The sequence below is a fragment of the Vespa velutina genome, chromosome 5, assembly GCF_912470025.1.
Source record: "Vespa velutina chromosome 5, iVesVel2.1, whole genome shotgun sequence".
NCBI classification, from domain to species: Eukaryota; Metazoa; Arthropoda; class Insecta; order Hymenoptera; family Vespidae; genus Vespa; species Vespa velutina.
The window spans coordinates 1277828-1293903 of record NC_062192.1 but is presented as its reverse complement, the minus strand read 5'-3'; the positions used below and the strand labels follow the sequence as shown (position 1 = coordinate 1293903).

The 16076-nt window shown below is 30.3% G+C and overlaps 1 long non-coding RNA gene and 1 other non-coding gene across 2 annotated transcripts; one reads left to right on the top strand and one right to left on the bottom strand.

Annotated features, from left to right (window-relative positions):
• Positions 1-415: 415 nt before the first annotated feature.
• On the top strand, positions 416-495 carry Trnal-uag. Its single transcript has one exon. It is a non-coding gene; the product is annotated as a tRNA-Leu (tRNA).
• Positions 496-11702: 11207 nt separating this feature from the next.
• Positions 11703-14747, bottom strand: LOC124949503. Its single transcript, XR_007101085.1, has 2 exons — positions 14282-14747; positions 11703-11912 (listed from the first exon to the last, which is right to left on the bottom strand). It is a non-coding gene; the product is annotated as an uncharacterized LOC124949503 (long non-coding RNA).
• Positions 14748-16076: the final 1329 nt, after the last annotated feature.

Here is a 16076-nt window from a genome sequence, read left to right as displayed (position 1 = left end):
ATGAACAAAAAAAAAATAATAATAATAATATCAAAAGTTGAACGAAGAGGAAGAAGAAGAAGAAGTAGAAGAACGTCTTAATGATCACGATCGAAATGTTAATTACGGAAGAAAAACATAGGATCTTCTTAGACTACATCATTGAGGAATATGAACTTTGACCTTTGTAAGAGCAATCACGATAAAACGTAATTTATTACTCTCCGATGTTGATGTACTTCGATCGACATTAGAAATCGCCTTATCCGTGACATTTGTTTTATCTCATGAGCGAGTTACTTTTATAAAGATCTTCTTTTTCTTTCTTCTTCTTTCTCTCTCTCTCTCTCTCTCTCTCTCTCTCTCTCTTTCATTTTGTTTTATAATTTCAATGAAACTTTCTCATGAATCGATCTAATTCAATTTCTAAACAAGAGGCAGCGTGGCCGAGCGGTCTAAGGCGCTGGTTTTAGGCACCAGTCCGAAAGGGCGTGGGTTCGACTCCCACCGTTGTCATACTTTTTAATAAAATCAAATTGCAACCGACGGGAATATTTTGATTTCGAAGAGTTTTTTTTGTGATAAGAAAAAGATGATAGACAGAAGAAAGGAGGGAGAGAGAGGAGGGGTGAGAGAGAGAGAGAGAGAGAGAGAGAGAGAGAGAAAAGGAGAAGCGGGCGGATGGGAGCAGCAGCGTCTCCCCACAAACTTTTTTGTACACGCGACGTTTTTACAGAAAAAAAATAATAAAATCTATATTCGTACGTCGTGATTATATATTATTGTTATTATTATTAATATATTATCAATGACCGATAAAATGATAATACTTTGAATCGATTCGTGCAAGGAAAGTCTGCGAAATTTATTTTTATTATAACAACGTGACATCATCCGGAGATAAATAATTTTTATTTCGATTACGTTGAAACGTCCAATTGTGTTTATTGTTATTATTATTATTATTATTATTATTATTATTATTATTATTATTATTATTATTATTATTATTATTATTATTATTATTATCATTATTAACAGCTTTAAGAGAGTATGCATTATTTATGGAAAAATTAATTTACATGTTTCGCAAAAAATAATAATCGTTTAGGATTTAAATGGATGGAAATTAAAATAATATAAACGATAAGTAAACGTATCGTAGAAAAAAAACTTAGTATACGTTTTATCGTATCGATTTATCCGATGGACGAAGGAAAAAGTAAAGAAAAGAAAAAAAAAAAAAAGGAAACAAAAACAAGCAAAAAGGAAACAAAAAAACTAATTGCGAAACATTACTTAATATTATTTATTTTCCATCGCTAAATGTATCTAGGGATATTTAATAACCCTTTCGTTTAATCGTTCCCTACCGTCTACCACCCCTCCCCATTTCACCACGTAATTTCGTTTCTACGTTAGGATTTTTAACAGTAAAAAAGAAAAAAGACAAAATTGAAGAGAACGACGGTATCATAATCGCGTGGGTGAATAAGTTCACCTGTGGTAATATCTCTAGCGATTTGGTGGTAGGATTGATCTGAAAATAAGGAGAGTGAGAGAGAGAGAGAGAGAGAGAGAGAGAGAAAGAGAGAGAGAAAAAGCGAGTGAGAGAGAGAGAGAGAGAAAAAGCGAGAGAGAGAGAGAGAGATAGTCAGAGGGAGAGATAGGGTTCGCATGCGTGCTGGATTCGGCGCCGTAGGGTATACTTTTAATTTCGCGATGCTCATTACGAAAAGTGATATGCACCATTCGGGAATAAATAGCCAGGAGCGGCGAGCAGCTCACGTGCTTTTTGTAACGAGTCGAGGGCGAGTGCCTTGCGAACGGAAAGAAGGAGAAAGAGTGAGAGAGAGAGAGAGAGAGAGAGAGAGAACGAGAGAGAGAGAGAGAGAGAGAGAGAGAGAGGAAAATGAGAGCCGGCGTAGTGGCAGGTAGTGGTTATCTCTCAAGAGAGCTCCCAGTTAATGACAACCCCTGGCTCATGCGCTTCTTTTGACCCTCCCTTATCCCCCTTTCTCACTCTGTTCCACCTTACTTCCCTCCTTCTCTTCCTCCTACCCCCCTACCCTCCTTCCACTACCACTCCATATCAGCTGTCTCGTAGTCAGACTTTTTGGGAAACCACTTACAAATACGTACGCTTATAGCGAATTAACATTAACTCCTCTGTTACTTCATTTTACTGTTACTATATATACTCGTATGAGAGACAAGAGAGAGAGAGAGAGAGAGAGAGGGAGTGGAGGGGGGAGAGAAAGGAATAATTAAATTTCGATACGACGTGAACAAATACGTACGTACGTACGTTTCGTTTTAAATTCAACGAATGTTTGTTGAATTGAAAAGGAAAAAAAAAAAAAAGGAAAGAAAAAAAAGAAAAGAAGAAAAAAGAAATCGCAAATAAAAGAGAGATTGAAAGAGGAATTGGCGAACAAAGGAAATAAGGATAATCGAAAAATGAGGGGGGAAAAAAATAATTTGTCAAGATGATTGACACGTTATTAAGGATCTCGTTGTTAATTGTAAAAAAGGAAAAAAAAAAAAAAAGAAAAGAAAAAATGAAAAAAAAATCGAGAACAAATATCCTTCAGATTTCGTTATGATTTTCGAGGATGCAAGTTGAAAAATAAATAAGTAAGTAAGTAAGTAAGTAAGTAAACAAGTATTTACGTACATGTTTTCTACAAGTACATAGATTGACAAATTTGTGAGATAGTGTTACATTGAATGATCTTGTTCTCAATATTGGCGACAATAACTCGATGAACGAAACGCATTCCTTATTTATATAAGAATATATATATATATATATATATACCAGGGATTCAAAGAGAGAGGAAGAGAGAGAGAGAGAGAATGAGAGAGAGGATTTAAAAGGATATGATATGGGTAAATGTGTGCCTCGGGCCGTCCTTCGGAAAATTCTCTACGAGACTCGTTTTACCGGAGTTGAAATTAATTGGGGCCCTAAATAACGTGACTTTACGACATGGAAATTTACGACACGCCAATCGACGCCGACGACCGATGCCATAAAGCAATTTGTCGCGAAGCAACGCCATTCGATGGTTTTGTTTCCTCCTTTTCCTTCTTATTTTCTCTCTCTCTCTCTCTCTCTTTCTCTATTGCAATGGATTAACGTAGTAGAGTAGCCAGACTAGTTGTTACTTTAACGAAGACGATTTAAACGAGCATTTCTTTTGCAAATCATAAGCCCCCCTTTTCCCCACCCTCATCTCTTTTTCCTCTATGCATTTGGACGGTGCTGATTGGTTACTACGATCGTCTACTTAGGTATGCTATATTATTATATTAAAAAAAAAAAAAAAAAAAAAATCCAATTAATTATACTTACTTTGAGAAAGATTAAAGCGTAAAAAAGTGGATATATATATATATATATATATATATATATATATATATATATATATATATATATATTCTAAAGAAAGATTAAAAAACAACAAAACCGATCGATCTTATTCGTCAATAATATATTATATTATATATATATATATATAAATCTTTCTGGTGAGAGATAATGAATGGTCCATGAAAAAATATCTTCGTTTAATTCTTATTCTTTCTTTTTTTTCGCGATACACTCAATGTTTGCATTTACTTCGATCGAAATTATTCAAAGTTAAGCGATCGCAATAAATTCGAAAATCGTTTAGGCATTTCTTTTTTTGCTCTTTTTCTTTTCTTTAAACGAACATTTGCATATCAGTCAAATTGAAGATATCATTTCTAATAATTTCGTTAACGTTATATTCGTGTTTCAAAGTTCGACGATATAATATACAAAAAAGGGGTCGATAAAGAGAGATCAAGAAAGTGAACAAGAGAGAGAGAGAGAGAGAGAGAGAAAATGGGGGTAAAAGAGACAAACGGGTCGACAAAGATATGACGGTACGGTATATCGTCATTATCATTAATTGACGGCGGGCGTTTAGCTAATGCCATAACTGTACAATGTCGTGACGGGAGTTTTATAGTTAGCGCGAGTGCTGGTGCGGGAAACAACTCGGCACTCGTAGAGCGACTCGCATAATTACATGACACGTTCCACTTTGAATCTCGTGCAACGCCGTGAGTACTCATTTAATTATATCTACGTTGTAATGTGTGCGAGCTTTGCGTTTCTATCACTAAAGCGACGAAAGCGAGCAAAGAAGAAAGAGAAAGAGAGAGAGAGAGAGAGAGAGAGAGAGAGAGAGAGAGAGAGAGAGAGAGGGAGAGAGAGAGGGCAATGTTTTTCTTTTCTTTTTTCTTTTTTATATATTATATATTTGTTATGTATATATATATATATATATATATTTTTTTTTTTCTTTTTACTCAGTCCCATTTCGATGGGACATATAATTCGACGGTGATAATCGATCGATTATGGAAAAAGGGAAAGAAAAAGAAAAAGAAGAAAAAGAGATAACAAATAAAAAACGAAGAAAGAAAAGAGGAAAAAAAGTAATATCGATTAATTATAAACATTTATCTCGATTAATATATTTATGGAGATTGATTTTATTTAGTTATTAATTCCGCAAGATAAAATATTAATAAAAATAATAATGATCTAGGAAGAGGTGTTAACATTTAAACTTTGATATGAAAGAGAAAATTTCGATCTTCGGTTAAAACGTTTTAATATTACACGGAAATCGTTTTGCGTGGATAGATAATGTTTACCGCGTTACAATGTTACACTCTCATTACCGTGATTGCATCAATTTATTTAATTATCTTTAATACACTCTCGATGTTACGGATATGGCATTTCCAATGTTGAATATATATATATATATATATATATATATATATATATATATAACTCTTAGAAGGTAATTAGAAGCAAGACGAGGAAATTATAGATTTCTCGGCTAGGATTTTTTTCATTTTATCAGGCGTGCCGTTATCTATCTTAACGATACATTTCTAGAATTTCAAGTTGCATTTGGAAGAGAACATTTCGTCCTACGAACAAATTAAATCGAAGTCCGATTTTTTTTTTTACTTTTTCCTTATTTTCTCTCTCTCTCTCTCTCTCTCTCTCTCTCTATTTCTCTCCTTTTTCTCCGAGTTGAATAGAAATGTAAAACATTATAATAATTATTGTAACGTTATTTTCAACAATTTTCCCATACTCGAATAAATATATTTAAATATACATCGAATTATTAACATTTCTATTTTATCTTATATCTATTTTCTTTTTAATTATAATAATTTCTTTAATGACACATCATTCAGTCACTCTTCCTTTCCCTCCCCTCCCCCTCTCTCTCTCTCTCTCTCTCTCTCACTCTTTCTTCCTCTTATCATCCTTTCTCTGTCTGTCTGTATGTCTGTCCATCTGTCTGTCTTTCTTTCTTTTTTTTCTCTCTCTTCCTTTCTTTCTTCTCGTCGTCGTGTTGCGGGCTCAAGGTGCTTTACAGCCATTAGCACAAATTCACGCTATTAATTAGCTGGAAATAGGGGTACAAGGGAGCAGTAGGTATATAATAATTGAGTATTCCAAGTGTAGACTGTAAGCAGGCAGGCAGGCAGGTCGGTAGGTAGGTAGGTAGGTAGGTAGGTAGGTAGGTAGGTAGGTAGGTAGGTTGGTAGGTAGGTAGGTAGGTAGGAAGGTAGGTAGGTAAGTACCATTTTATACGTTGGTATCTAACAAACGTACGAAAGATACGACCCGCATGTCCTCGTCGAGTTTTTCCGCACCTGACGATTCTACAACTACTTTACGTACTACTACTATTACAACTACTACCATGAACACACTCTATCTCTCTCTCTCTTTCTTTCTCTCTCTTGCACGCGCGTATGCGCGCACGAGACCGTTACTATCAACGAACGAGATAAAAGAAGCCTGTAGTTACTTCTCTCATCGTTTCTCTCCGCGTTCTTTATCGTCCATTCTCGTCTGTCCGACTATTTGTAACTTGATAATCTATCCTTATCGATTATTATTATATATATATATATATATATATATATATATATATATATGTGTGTATGTATGTAGGTACATCTTTATTTTACCCAATACAATCTTTGAATTTATATTTATAATATCTCGTTGTTCGTTTTTAGTCTTATAAAATTAACATCTGACCTGGCAGATAATGCAATGTTTTCTTCCTTTCTTTTTTTTTTTCCTTTTTTCTCTTTTTTTTTCTTTTTTTTCTTGTTTTCTCTTTTTTTTTTTTTTTCTTTTTTTCGTTTATCACTCGAGATCGTCGCTAAAGTAAAACAAGGAAAAGAATGGAAGAGAAAAGAATATATTAAAAGGCAAAGAAAAAAACAAAAACAAAAGAAAAAAAGAACGATAGTATTAAATTTTTTTTTTTCTCTTTTCACTTTAATCGGGGATTTTTTTCTTTTTGTTTTTTTTTTTTTTTTTTTTTTTTGTTTTATTATAATTATTTTGCTTATCATACTTTTGCTTAAATATAAAAAATCATTAGACAGATTTATTACGATTTGTTAAATCATTAAACGTACTTTCAATTTTTTTATATTTATCGATTAATTAATTTTCCGTAAAGAATATTTATAATCTTGGAAAGAAGAGAAAAAGAAAAAGGGAAAAGAAAGAAAGAAAGAAAGAAGGAAGAGGCAAAATCTTCTTTGAGTTTTAATTGATCTTCATATTTATTTGTTTCATAATATATTTGATAAATTTTTTCTTCTTCTTCTTTTTTTTTTTTCTCTCTTCTTTTACGTAACATAAAACACCTTTCCTTTTTCTACAAGAGACAAGAACGCAAAAGTTTGGACATCACATATTCAGGAGATTATATATTTACGCGTTACCAGTTTAACGCACTATTAGAGGCCAGCCGCGAAAAAGAAGGTGGCACACAAACAAATACGCACACACACACACACATATATATATATATATAATTAATATGCTCGACGAGATTGAACGAGAGTATTTTCCTATCTCGCGTGCACCGTTCGCTCGCCTCTTGCCATTTGGAATAAATTTACACGCGAGATTAGCGCGGGAGAAAGAGACTGTGCCCTCCGTAATATTTCTTTTTTTTTTCTCTCTCTCTTTCTTCTTCGTCTTCCCCATCTACTTTTTCTTCTTCTTCTACTTCTTCTGCTTCTTTTTTCATCCTTAACTTCTCATTTTATATATCTACGAGTTTTCCCTCCTCTTTTTTTTTTCTTTTTCCTTTTTTTCTTTTTCTTTTTTTCACGAATAAGTAAATAATCACGTGGCATCGTACGTGACAGATTTTATGACGTTAACAAATCATAATGATATTTATTGAGACGTGGCGATACTTAATTGAGCGCTAAAAAGGAAAAAAAAAAAGAAGACAAAAAGAGAAAGAAAGTAAATTGTCAAAGAAGTATTTCTTTATTTTCTTTTTTTTTCCTTGTTTTTTTTTTTTTTTTTTTTTTTTTTTTTAATAATCGCATTTATTATCCGATATAATATCTATCGATTGTTTGAGTAATTTTATAATTATGTGTAAAAAAAAAAAAAAAAAGGAGAAAAATAATGTGCGCAAACAATTCTCCAAATCAATTCTATAATTATTATTTTAATTTTTTTTTTTTTTTTTTTTTTTTTTCCTTACCAACGATAATATAATTGATTGACGAAGGTATGCGAAGGATTGCGTTGCTTTTAATTTTGTTTCTTTTTTTTTTTGTTCCTTTATCTCAACTCAAATCAATTATCAATTTGTTTATCTAGTAGGGAATCTTTAATTAATTTAATTAATTGGGGATTGATTTATTAGAGATCGTTCCTAGAGTATATTTGGATGAATCCAATATTTTTTTTTCTTGCTTTTTTTTTCTCTCTCTTTTTAAACAAACTGTTAAATCTTTCTAAAATAATAAGCAATATTTTAACCACATAGTTACGTATGGATGTGAATATATATATATATATATATGTATATATATATATATATATATATATATATATATATATATATGTATGTATGTATAGCGAGAGGGATTTAATATCACAAACTAGGCATTACGCAAGGCAAATAAACTTTTTCATGAAATGACAACCATGTGTAAGTATCTACTACTTATCTAATAGATACATACATATATACATAGATAGATAAATAGATACATAGCATAAGACATTAAAGATCGATATTCGAAATTGAATCGGCTTTTTCTAATCGAAGTAATATTCATCGATTTGATCCGCTCTCGAAAAGTTGTTTCTCCTCGGTTATAAGTTCCACGATACTTATTTTTTCTTTCTTTCCTATTTGTTCTTTTTTTTTTTCTTCTACTCTATGAGTTAGTAACTTAAAGTTTCGAGGACGCAAGTAAATATCTCTTTCTCTCTCCCTCTCTCTTTATCTATTTATCTATTTTCTTTTTTTTTTTTTTTTTTTTCTTATTTTATATCGAATAATTAGGACGTACGACGATATTTTCCATACAGAATTCCAACTAATCGGTCAAGTATATCTATCGAAATGTCTCTTAAATTTGCCCGTGGGCACTTTGAAAAGTCTATTTTGAAAAGTGACTGCTCTTCTAACACACATTTAACAGAAACGCGCGCACATAACCATAGATACATAGATAGTTGTACACATGAGATATCAAGTACGATGTTAATTTATTATTAACAGAAAGATAGAGAGAGAGAAAGAGAGAGAGAGAGAGAGAGAGAGAGAGAATAAGTAAATAATTCACGTGCATTTAACCAAGACCGAATCGAGCTCAAGCTTTTCCATGCTCGAACGATCACACCAATACACATTGATTCTTATTGATCTTTTTCATTTTTCTTTCATTCTTTTTATTTCTTTTCTTTGACTTTTTTCTTTTTTCTTTTTTTTTTCCTTTACACATTTTACTATATTATTAATACTACATTTTACTGTTATTATATACGATCCAGTTGTAACTTTTATTACTACTACTACTACTACTACTACTACTATTACTACTACTACTACTACTACTACTACTACTACTACTACTACTACTACTAATACTAATACTAACACTAATACTAATACTAATACTAATACTAATACTAATACTAATACTAATACTAATACTAATACTCACGAACTCGAGCGTAAACGATAATGGCAATTATCTTTCTAATATTCTTTATCTCTCTCTCTCTCTCTCTCTCTCTCTCTCTCTCTCTCTCTCTTTCTCTCTCTCTCTCTTTCTCTCTCTTTGTGACGTTCTGTCTAGTTCAAAGAAAAATAAATAGATATTGGAGAAAGATAATAGAATATTTAAAGCGATGTAAAATATCACATAGTTCGATGTCTCAGACATTATTTTTCTAGCGATGTTTATACATAATACATTACGTATATATATATATATATATATATATATATATATATATATATTTACTAATTCTTTGACTTGGATATATTTATATACATAGATAATATTTTCTATTTGATTTTCTAATCAAACATTTAGAGGTTTACTGCAATGTGAGAACGAACTAAGTCTGTAAAATATTGTCACGATCGTTTGTTCGTGCATTAATTTAAATATGAAACAATTTATTTCCATGATTGACCGATATATATATATATATATATATATATATATATATATATAAAAATATACATATTTACTGTTATCTGTACGACAGTATTTAAATTTCGTAATGTTGAAGTTTTTAAATATTTTTTCATAGAAAATTTATTAAATTAAATCAAATACTTATACATATTCTATATGTATGATAAACTATTAAAATATTTGCATGTAATAAGAAATATCTATTTGATATCGATATAACTAATAAGACATGTATGTAGATTTATTTGCATCCTGATTTATATACCTAGTACTTTTATCAATAAATTTACATAATTTCAACATACATACATATGTATATGTATATATATATATATATAGCCATTTATCGTATACATTTGTTATATTTCTTATTAATAATTCTAGTTTGGAAATTTTAACTCGACGATTGATTTACAAATTAATGATTTAAATAATAGATTTTTATAGATGTATATATAAATTGAATTATTGAATTCATTTCATTTCATTTCTACAACGTTAAATCTCTCTCTTTCTTACACACACACACACACACACACACACACACATATATATATACATATATACAAATAGATAGACAGACAGACCGAGACGCACATATATACATAGATACCTAAATGTTATATTATATTATATTATATTATATATATATATATATATAAATTCATATAAATATCTTTAGATTGGATTAATCTGTCCTAAGTAAGCACTCATCCCTCTTTGATTGGATATCGAAAAGGTGAACGAAGGTTAGAAGCGACCCATAAACTCCTAAACGGTAGTTAGAAACCGGAAGTGATGCAGTTAGGTAAATGGCAGTTATCGATAGGCGGTAGTTAACGTGTACTTTAGACTTAGACCGGTATCAGAAAAAAAGAATAAAACAAAATGCTAAGAGAGAAACTGAACGAGAGTGAGTGAAAAAGAGAGAGAGAGAGAGAGAGAAAATCAAGTTGAAAAGATAGTCAGAGTGAAGAATACTATCACCCCCAACAAAATAACAGGGCGGTCTGAAGTAGTTATAAAACTTTTATTACCTTCAAAATGCATCTCTTCGTCATCGTCGTTGTCGTCTTTGTGCATTTTTCGTTCGTTCGATCATAAAAAGTTGCCCGTTCGGAAAGAATAATTTTATTATTTTCAAAAAAAAAAAAAAAAAAAAAAACCAAAAAAAAAAAAAAAGAGAAAATTTCCACACACTTCTTTTACATGCAATTTAATGATTATTATAATTTATTAATTATTCAACTTGATTCTCATTGATTACGATTACAGATTAATTTAATATTAACACTGTTTTGGTATTACATTCATTTTGCATTTTTTTCAAATCTTACGAAATTCTCGAAAGTGCGTCACGTCAGTGAAATTTGCATCTATCAAAAATATTATTATTATATACGGCTATATCGAAATAGTTTTATCTTTTGAAAAAATGCATACAATTAAAATACGATTTATTAATTTCATAATAATTTATTAATTCAATTTAAAAGAATTAATTGGAATTAATTTAATCGTATAAATTAAATCAGAAAATTAGAAGGATATAAAGGGTTGGGTTGGAATTGAAGAAGAAGAAGAAGAAGAAGAAGAAGAAGAAGAAGAAGAAGAAGAAGAAGAAGAAGAAGAAGAAGAAGAAGAAGAGGAGAAAAAAAGAAAGAAAGAAAGAAAAAAGAACTCACGATAATATGTCGAATAATTTAATGATATCGATGAAACATCCGAGTTTCATGTAATAAAACTTGTCGATACATTCACAAATACAAAACGTCTTTGAATGTGTGTACGTAAGTAGTACGTATCTCTTTAAATTATAAATAATACCAACGTATCTGTAGATAATTACTGTAATTTAAATTTCGTTTTTATTGAATTTAATTACTTAAAATGTCAATTACAAATCTTCATTCTGAAATGACATCGTTATTTCTCTGTCTTTCTCTCTCTCTCTCTCTCTCTCTCTCTTTCTCTCTCTCTCTCTCCCTCTCTTTCTTTTTCTTTTTATTCTTCCAAGAAATGACATTATAATCGGATAAATTTTATCGTCGATCGAACGTATCTAATTATCAAACAAATATAACAACTCTAAACTACGTAAGAGGGTATCCAAGACGGATTCTTCTACCTTCTGACATCATTATTTTTTCTTCTTTTTCTTCTTCTCTCTTTCTTTCTTTCTTTCTTTCTTTCTTACTTTGTTCTTTTATCTTATTTTCTTTTTTCCGCGAGTTTACGACTTCGTAGTGATTTCGTGACGATAATAAAAATAAAGAAATAAATAAAAGAAAACGTTTCGAGAGTCAATCGTCGGATAGTTCTCGAGAAGATATCGATCGAGTGCCACGTTGATCTCTCCGTTCTTGATCATCGATCTTTAACGAAAATGAATATTATCGATTAATGTGAAGATCGATTTTCTCTGTGATCAAATGAAATCAAGCGAAAGATTTCAAAATGAAAAAGAAGATAATAAATAAAACACTTATCGAATTATTACGACGTTCGATAGATAAATTTCAATTATTATCACGATTTTTTTTCTTTTTTCTTTTATCTACAAATAAAATATAAAAATATCGAATGAATAAGATGATATGATTCTAATATTGGACGAACTCAAGTACGAGAATACACAATGGATAATTTAAATTCTAGATATTTTGCAAATTTAAAGATTTTCTCCATTTTCTCCGTTTTAGAAATCCTTTTTATTAATCGTGACTCATAGAATACGTAATTGATCGTATATATAATTTTTCTTTTAACTCTTTTCGTAGAAAAGCAAATATCGTAACATTTTCTCGGACTCATTTCACCTTTAATGATAAACCTAACGTCATTCTTTAGATAGATAGATAAAAAGATGGATAGGACACTTTTTACGAATGAGATCCATTGCGAATTTTCTTTTTTTCTTTTTTCTTTTTTTTTCTGAACCTTATTTATTTATTTTTTTATTTTTTTTCCTTTCTTTTCTTTTCTTTTCTTTTCTTTTTTTTTTTTTAGAATAGAAACGAATTGAAATATCGATATTTCTAAGTAACAATTTTATTTACCATCACGGCCAATATATTTTATTAATCAATGATAAGTATTATATGTATAATAAAAACTGGATATTGCGAATGATCGCAGTATGAATAATTAATTGTAAAAAAAAAAAAAAAAAAAAAGGAAAAGAAAAACAGAAAAAACAGAAAAAAATTGAATTTATATTCTTTATCAAATTGCTGATACCATCGATTTAATTAAATATTAAATTTTAAATATCCATCAAAAAAAAAAAAAAAAAAAAGAAAAAAAAGAAAAAAAAGAAAAGATTTCTTATTAATTTTCTATAATTTACTCATAGTCGGCTATACGCTAACACTTTTGTATAACGTGAAAATATATAAAAAAAAAAAAAAAAAAAAATAATCTCACGTAAAAGATTATATTAAAAATATCGATGAAAATAAATAAAGAATCGCGTTTTATGAATTGACAATCGTATCTTATTGTACACAATTCAACGTTTATAAACGTTTAAATGAGATTAGACGTTGAAAAGTAAAGAGAACGCGTGTCGCGTTCCATTCGCAAATGAAAACCGGGTGGCAAGGATCGCAACCTGGTAGGATGCTTTTAGCCGGTAGAAAGAGAGAGGGACAAGTTATTTATTGTTGCTATCTCGTCGTCCTGCGAGAAGGAAAGAGCCCACCACCACAGATTCGTTCGTGGTGGCTAAGAGCGCTACGAGAGAGCGGAGCTCTCAATCCTTCTCTTATTAAAACCTGCCCTCCCTATCAGAACTTATACCGTACTACGGCGAACAAGTACAGTCACTCTACGAAGTAATCTCATTGGATCCTTTTCAAATTTTCTATTAATTTTACCACTTGAGATTTAATTTATCTGTCGAATCAATTAACGACGATAGAAATAAAAATTCATAATCCATAATATTAATCCACGTCATAAAGTATTTATTAAAATTAAATTAATTATCCTATTGACAAATATATCTATCGATCATTTATATATCAATAGATTAATTTAAACAACGTTAACGTCAACGAATATAAAATTTGTAATATTAATAATTCGACATATGTATGTGTGTGTGTGTGTGTGTGTGTGTATTTGTTTATATATTTTTGAAATAATATCAATAATCGTTATAAATAAACAAATATTAATTAAAATTTAAATAATAATCTCACGATTAATTTGTCAAGGTCAATGGTCAATGTATAAAACTTCATAAAATATCAATAAACATTAATGATCGTATATAAAGATGATTAATATTAAATAAATGTGATTAATGTAAAATAAATCTTTCAAATGTAAATATTATTCAGATGTTATTCGTATAAAAAAGAAAGTCATGATTAAGTATAACCAATAACCACTGTCAACAAATAAAAATACATACATAAGTATTAATTAACCGTATACCTGTTGACAATAAAAATAAAAGCGAAAAAAGAAAAAATAAAGATAGAAAAGAAAGAAATAATTAAAATCGAATAAATCTCACGTAGATGGCAACGATATTTACAAATAATGTCACGATTAAGAATTACTACTACTAATATTATTATTTAACTTAGATAAAAAAAAAAAAAGAAAAAGAAGGAAGAAAGGAAGGAAGGAAGGAAGAGAAAAGAAAACAAGAAAAATTTATTCCTGACGCAACGTTTCGTAAACTATGTGCTTAAGAAATAAATTAAATATTTAAATAACAATTCGTACTTACACGTGTCGAGAGATAAGAGGAAGATTTTTAAATAGCCATGCGTCGAACTCGAAATAGTTATGTTAGTTTTAGATTAGAATGTAAAGGCTTTTTTTCTCCTCTTTTCTTTCTTTCTTTCTTTCTTTCTTTTCTTGCTTTTGTTTTTTTTTTTTTTTTCTTTTTCACGAAGGAGCCAAGTTTGTTTTAGCACTGCGAGCGAAGACGAAAGGAGAGAAATTTGGTGAGTTAAATGCGAAGACTATACCGCAAGAGCCATTACGCTAATGGGACGACCGTGCCCAAGAGAAGAGAGCTGCTCTCTATCAGCGTCCTGCGGAAAGGAAGGACGACGATGGTCGACGAAGAGGAAGAAGAGGTAAGAGGGGCTACGAGTCAAAAAGGAAAAGAGAAACGCGTGAAGAACGTGCCGGAGAACGCATTACTCATAATCTCACCGAAGGGCAGAGACTGACTTTTGCTTCGAAAGAAAAATATAAAAAAAGAGAGAAGGGGAAAGAGAGAGAGAGAGAGAGAGAGAGAGAGAAATAATTGAGAGCTACATTTCTCTCTCTCTCTCTCTCTCTCTCTCTCTCTCTCTTATTCTCTATGTTTCTCTCGTTCCATCGCTTCCCACATATTATCGCACAATCTTATTTGCAATTATAATTTCGTCTCTACCCCGAATTTTAAAAGCTTCAAATTAACCTAATCGCTTTCGTGCTAGCGAAATAAAAGTCCATTCGAACAATTCGGAAATATCTAAATATTTTTTGGTAATAAAGGATCGATTATTGTTATATTTTTTTTTTCGCTTGAAAAGACGGAATTCAATAGAATTTTTGGCATTTAATGAAAAATTTACAATCGCCAGGATCGACCTACGTTTCAATAGAATTAATTTACATTATACGTATTATTATCGATAAAGAAATAATATCGTTAGTTTCTCTCTCGTCGATATAATAAAGCTCTATCTAGAAATATTATTATAAGATATTATTATAATTATATTTAATAAATTTTTAATCGGAATGGAAAAAAAAGAACAGAAAATAATAAAGGACGTATCGTTCGATAAAGACATTCTTTCAAAATAATTAGACTCCATCGTCGTTAAGTAGGTAGGTACCAACCTATATATATATATATATATATCTTGAAAAGACACGCAATTAAGATCGTAATTCTTTCGTGTCTTAACGAAGTTTCAACGACATATTAATTATCATCATCTCGATCTTACATAGATACATATGTTTTAATTTGTATTTAATCTGCTTTCATAATAATCAAGAAGATAACTAACTAACTAACTAACTAACTAACTAACTAACTAACTAACTGACTGACTAACTGATTGACTAACTGACTGACTAATTAGTAAAAAAAAAGAAAATTGATTAATATTAATCAATAAAAAGTATTTGATTATTACAACGTTTAACATGTGAGAAAATGAAATCGCATCTCGTTCATATTGAACAAGTCGATAAAAGAAAGGAAATAATAATCAACGTCGAATGGTTATTACGTTAGTTGAAATACCAACGTAAATAAGTAAGTACTTATTTATATAGATCCTCGTTATTATTAGCTTTATGCAAATGAACGTTATCAAGGTTGAAGATTAACAAAGGACGAGAAACGCAGCAATTGAAGAATATGAAGAAGATGAATATGAAGAGAACAAGCCCAACGGGGATTTTAAGAAGTAGATAGATAAATAAATAACTAAGTAAGTAAAGTAAGTACTTAATACGTATGTAAGCGTTGCGAACTGATTGGCCGAAGCTCGCCGCGAGAAACTCAAGCTCAA